Source organism: Pan troglodytes, chromosome 17 (assembly GCF_028858775.2).
Source record: "Pan troglodytes isolate AG18354 chromosome 17, NHGRI_mPanTro3-v2.0_pri, whole genome shotgun sequence".
In the NCBI taxonomy this organism is placed as follows: Eukaryota; Metazoa; Chordata; class Mammalia; order Primates; family Hominidae; genus Pan; species Pan troglodytes.
In genome coordinates this window covers 8,288,140-8,294,803 of record NC_072415.2, presented here as the reverse complement: position 1 = coordinate 8,294,803, position 6,664 = coordinate 8,288,140, and positions in this window count along the sequence as shown.

The window sequence follows — 6,664 nt, the reverse complement described above, 5'->3', positions numbered from 1 at the left end:
TTCCTTCCTTCCTTCCTTCTTTCCTTCCCTCCTTCCTTCCTCCTATTTCTCTCTTACTCCTTCTGCCCTCTCTCTTTCATATGCCTTAGGTGCATCCCACATTCTGCGTTTTTTTGGGGAAATCCTCGACAGGTGCAGGAAAATTGTGTTATTGTAACTATTTACCGCTATCTCTGTTTCACGGCTCTCCATCAGTTGTGAACATCTATTGGTTTATCCAAAGTCACTAAGCATATTTTTATTAGGTACACCTGTTTTTCCTTATACAGCTGTTTCTGGAGTATAGGGTCGCATACTCATAAACCCAGTGTAACACAGAAACGCATCTAATAATCCAATAAACCCATCATAACGTTGAAGAATCACAAATCATACCATCATAAGTCACGGTCTGTCCGTGGATATGGGCGTCATCAATCCATTGTATTCAGTAATGCTGTACACCATTAACAATGGCAGACTGATTGGGAGTGGATATTGACAGCACTATAAAAGTCAGTCATTAGAGGGCTACTTCTTTAACCTGACTGAAGAACTGATCTAATGGCTTTAGTACAGTGCATGATTATGTGAGATGTTTTGAGACAGAGTAGTACATTTGTGAATGAAATTTGATGGCTTTTTTTCAATTAGTAGGAACCATTGTGTGTGGAAAAGTGAGAAAATTGCTTTCTGCTGTAGAGTCTGGCATTCATTGTAGATTTAAGCTTATTTTTCTGTGAGCAAATCTTATTCAATAAAATACTACTCTTTATACTAAAAAACAAAAACAGTGGTGATGTGTGGTCATTATCCTCAGCAAACTAATCCAGGGAAAGACAACCAAACGCCACATTCTCACTTATAATGGGAGCTGAAAAAGGAGATCACATGGACACAGGAAGGGGAACAACACACACTGGGGCCTTTCGGGAGGCAGAGCGTTAGGAAAAACAGCTACTGCATGCTGGGCTTTATACCTAGGTGATGGGTTGACAGGTGCAGCAAACCACCATGGCACACGTTTACCTTAGTAATAAATCTGCACATCCTGCACATATACCCCAGAACTTAGAAACGAAACGAAACAAAAGAAAACGAAAAATCAAGAGCAAAACGCTAAAGGCAAAATAAAGTTTCAAACTCAGAAAGTGACCGACCAATGTTTGGTTCAAATCTTGGTTCTCAACCCAGGTGCCATAAGGTCAGGAGAAAGAATTTGATTACATATTGTAAATAAGACATGCAGCAAATGACCAGAAAGATTATTCTCAACATATGTGTGTCTTCTAATTCAATGGTGACGCTATCTACCGGGACATAGCATTAGATTCCAAAGGGCCGAGTCCCGCCAGACAGGCCTCCCACACTAATAACAATGGGGAGCCCTACGTTGTTTTACCTGTGCTTCTCAGCAACTGGCTATAAATCAGGTTGCCACCACTCCCAGATTTCGTTGCATTCATTTGCTGGAAGAGCTCACAGCACGCAGGGAAACACTTACACTTGCCTTTGTATTTTAGCGGACATTGCAAAAAGTTGAGAGATAAATGTGGGGCCCGGCATGTGGGGAGGGGCCCACTACCTTCCGGGAAGTGTTATCCAGAAGCTCTCTGAAGCCAGTCCTTTTGGGTTTTTATGGAGACCTCATTCTATAGGCATGATGGGTTAACCCATAGGCTATTGGTGATCAACTCCACCTGAGGCTCTCAACCCTCCCCGGAAATTGGGGTTGAGGCTTTGCCATTCTCAGTCTGACTTAAAGAATTTACCCAAATGGAATTTTAAAACCGATGAGCATAACTGGAATCTTAATTAGATGATTGGATTATCTGGAGCCACACCTTGATATTCCTCACCCGAGCACCCTCATCCAACGAATGCTCCACCCAACTGGCTCCCAAGTCTCTACGTGGTTCCAGAGCAAAAGAATGTTTATACAACGCATATCTCCACCTTTTCTTCAAAGTCTTTTCGCTTACACGGAAAGACTTCTTAGACTGCCATGCGTCAGGGTCAGGGGGAGGTCTTGTTACAACACAGATCTGTGCATCTCCGGGGTTTGATTGTGGCAAGGGTGCTGCTGGTGTCAAAACCACAACGTGGGAACCACAGAACCACTAGTTGTTTTTCAGTGTTTCAGTGTATACAATTCCTAATATATCTGGCCAAGAAAACTTGTAAGTTCTTAGGTTGACCCCAAGGTGGCGCATGGAATCAATGCAGGAGAACTGTTTCTTAGGAGGTGTAGCCTGGGAAAGTTGGGGGTGACTGATGGAAAGGAGGAGTGAAGCTCCGCCGTTTCCGCTGCTAGGCTGCGCCCGAGGCTATTTAAACCCACCCTGGCTGGCCTGTACTCAGATCTTCGCGGAGCGGATCAGCGGCCGGAGCGTTTGGCGGACTCTGCGTGGACTTGGAGCTCACAGCGTCTTGCGACTTGGAAGCGGATTCAGAGGACAGGACAGAACACTTGGGCAAGTGAATCTCTGTCTGTCTGTCTGTCTCATTGGTTGGTTGATTTCCATTTTCTTAAGGGGCACATACCTCACACCGCACACACACACACACACACACACACACACGCACGCACACACACTACTTACTTGTGCGAGTTAGAAAATGAGAAGGGGCCCTGGGAGCTGCAGGGTTCCTAATCATGTCTGCACCTAAGAACAGTAGGGTCTTGTCTGGCTCTTCTTATGAACAGTCCCCCAGCCCGGACTCCCCAAGGTCCATGCGAGCCTCACCCAGCTTCTCCCTCTCCCCTCTCAGAAACTCAGGCTTAAGAGGAAGCTCCCCACCAGGGATCCAGAGCTACCATTCACCATCCCCTAGGGCTTCACCACACTCACCTCTGTCATCACCAGAATCCCACAAGCTCCCATTTCCCTGTCCTCACCGTGATGGGCAATTAATGAAGCCATTTGGCTCTCCCGTGTCCTCCTCTGAGGATTCCTCAGAGTCACCACGTTCATCAGTAATATACCACATGTCCTTACTGCCATCACCCAGCAGCTCACCCCCAGCTCTCGGGGGGTCTCCTGTGTCTCCCAGCTACTCTCCAAACACCGACCCTCCAGTCTGTCCCAGCTACTCTCCAACCACGCCCACATTTCAGCGCGGGTCAGTTCCAGGAACCCAGGGATCACCACCAAGCCCACCACCTTCACTGAGTTACTCCCCAGTCTCTAGCACGTCTTTATCTCCAACCCTCAGGGTCTCGCCTGTGTGTCCCAGCTACTCTCCAAACACGCCCACACTTCAGCGGGAGTCCGTTGCAGGCACCCAGAAATCACCACCAAACTCACCAATTTCACTGCGTTACTCCCCAGTCTCTCTCATGTCTTCACCATCCCTCAGGGACTCTCCCGTCTGTCCCAGCTACTCTCCAACCACGCCCACATTTCAGCTGGAGTCAGTTCCAGGCACCCCGGAATCACCACCAAACTCACCGATTTCACTCAGTTACTCCTCAGTCTCTAGCACGTCTTTATCTCCAACCCTCAGGGACTCTCCTGTGTGTCCCAGCTACTCTCCAACCACGCCCACACTTCAGCGGGAGTCGGTTCCAGGCACCCAGGAATCACCATCAAACTCACCAATTTCACTCAATTACTCTCCAGTCTCTCTCACGTCTTCACCAGCCCTCAGGGACTCTCCTGTCTGTCCCAGCTACTCTCCAACCACGCCCACATTTCAGCTGGAGTCAGTTCCAGGCACCCCGGAGTCACCACCAAACTCACCAGTTTCACTCAGTTACTCCCCGGTCTCTCTCATGTCTTCACCCCCAGCCCTCAGGGACTCTCCTGTGTGTCCCAGCTACTCTCCAACCATGCCCAGATTTCAGCGGGAGTCAGTTCCAGGCACCCAGGTATCACCACCAAACTCAGCAGTTTCACTGAGTTACTCCCCGGTCTCTCTCATGTCTTCACCCCCAGCCCCCTGGGACTCTCCTGTCTGTCCCAGCTACTCTCCCACCACGCCCAGATTTCAGCGGGAGTCAGCCTCCCACACTCCGGAATCACCTACAGACTCACAGACTTCACTGAGGTCCTCCCTGGTCTCTCTCAGGTCTTTGCCCTCAGCCCACAGGGACTCTTGTGTCTCTTTCAGCTGCTCTCAAAACTTCTCTAGATTCCAGCTGGAGTCAGTTCCAGGCACCCACGATACACCACCGAACTCACGAATTTCACTGACTTACTCCCCAGTCTCCCTCATGTTCTCACCCCCAGCCCTCAGGGACTCTTCTGTCTCTCTCAGCTACTCTCCGACCATCTCCAGATTTCACCTGGAGTCAGCTTCCCGCACCCAGGAATCACCTACAAACTCACGGACCTTACTGCAACCCTCCCCCTTTTCTTTCACCTCTTCGCCCCCTGCCTTCAGGGACTCTCCTGGGTCTCCCAGCTTCTCTCCAGCCTTCCCCAGATCTCTGCCACAGTCAGCCCCAGGCACCCAGGACAACCCTAGACACTCACAGGCCTCACGAGACTATCTCCCTATGACCTGGACCTATACAGGGATGGCTCCCACGCATCCCTCAGTGACCCCAAACCCATCTCCACTTACACTCAGACACTCCCAGGGCCTGACAGCTACTCCCCGTTATTGTCCTTCAGTTCGAAGCCCTGGCCAATCTACTAGCCCACATGACGCAGTTACCTGGCCATTTCTCCACGGTTCCCGTGAGGGCCCCACACCCAGCCGCACAAGAGCCCCTCCTGCATTCCGTCCTCACACGCAGGCCTGTCCATCTACTTGCTACTGTCACACTCTTGCCAGCAGAAGAGGCCCCTGTAATGGCCCATATCACCACCCAGGCTATCCTCACCCCACAGCTGTGCAGCGGGACCCTCCTGCTGGCCCACGTGGCTGCCAGAGCCCATGCTGGCACGACGCTCCAGCAGGTCGGCGTCCCTGCGGGCCACACTACCGGTGACATGGCTAGCATGACCCTCCTTCCTGACAGTGACACTGTTGATGTGAACCCCAGTTTCACATCTGTCATTTCTAAATAGGACCATTTTCCCTTTTCGCTCTCCCTTCCATTCACAGGGCTTTGCATTCTCTCTGTTTCTGCCTCCGTTTCAGATATTTACTCACCTTTTTCTCTCTCACTATGTCTGCCGTGGTGTCCATGAGAGTGCGCCACGTAAGATTCCCCCATTAAAAGTCATGAATTGAGTGGCTTTTAGTATACCTGTGGCTGTGGACATTCAATTTTAATCCGCAATCCATTGTAGAACGTCTTATCACCCCCGACCAGAGAAGAACCCTGTAGACATGAGTCACTCCTCATTCTGTCTCAAACCCTCTCCCTGACCCTCAGCCCTAGGTAGCAACTACCTAGTGCGATCAATCCCATATGCATAGATTTCCATATTGTGGACATTTCCTATCAACGGAATTGCACAATAGGTGAGCTGTTATGACTGACATAACACGTAGCACAATATTTTCAAGATTCATCCACATTGTAGGCTTACCCACAGGGGGAATCCATTTTTATGGGGGGGTTTTAGTAACACCGGTGTTTTCTCCTTCCTTTCGTCCTTCTTTCCTCCCTTCCTTCCTTCCTTCTTTCCTTCCTACCTTCCTTCTTTCCTTCCTTCCTTCCTTCCTTCCCCCTATTTCCCTCTTACTCCTTCTGCCCTCTCTCTTTCATATGCCTTAGCTGCATCCCACATTCTGCGTTTTTTTGGGGAAATCCTCGACAGGTGCAGGAAAATTGTGTTAGTGTAACTATTTACCGCTATCTCTCTTTCACGGCTCTCCATCAGTTGTGAACATCTATTGGTTTATCCCAAGTCACTAAGCATATTTTTATTAGGTACACCTGTTTTTCCTTATACAGCTGTTTCTGGAGTCTAGGTTCGCATACTCATAAACCCAGTGTAACTCAGACACGCATCTAATAATCCAATAAACCCATCATAACGTTGAAGAATCACAAATCAAACCATCATAAGTCACGGTCTGTCCGTGGATATGGGCGTCATCAATTCCATTGTATTCAGTAATGCTGTACACCATTAACAATGGCAGACTGATTGGGAGTGGATATTGACAGCACTATAAAAGTCAGTCATTAGAGGGTTACTTCTTTAACCTGACTGAAGAACTGATCTAATGGCTTTAGTACAGTGCATGATTATGTGAGACGTCTTGAGACAGAGAAGTATATTTGTGAATGAAATTTGATGGCTTTTTTTTCAATTAGAAGGAACCATTGTGTGTGGAAAAGTGAGAAAATTGCTTTCTGCTGTAGAGTCTGGCATTCATTGTAGACTAAAGCTTATTGTTTTGTGAGCAAGTCTTATTCAATAAAATACTACTCTTTATACTAAAATACAAAAACAGTGGTGATGTGTGGTCATTATGCTCAGCAAACTAATCCAGGGAAAGAAAACCAAACGCCACATTCTCACTTATAATGAGAGCTGAAAAATGAGATCACATGGACACAGGAAGGGGAACAACACTCACTGGGGCCTTTCGGGAGGCAGAGCGTTAAGAAAAACAGCTACTGCATGCTGGGCTTAATACCTAAGTGATGGGTTGACAGGTGCAGCAAACCACCATGCACACGTTTACCTTAGTAACAAATCTGCACATCCTGCACTTATACCCCAGAACTTAGAAACGAAACGAAACAAAAGAAAACGAAAAAGCAATAGCAAAACGC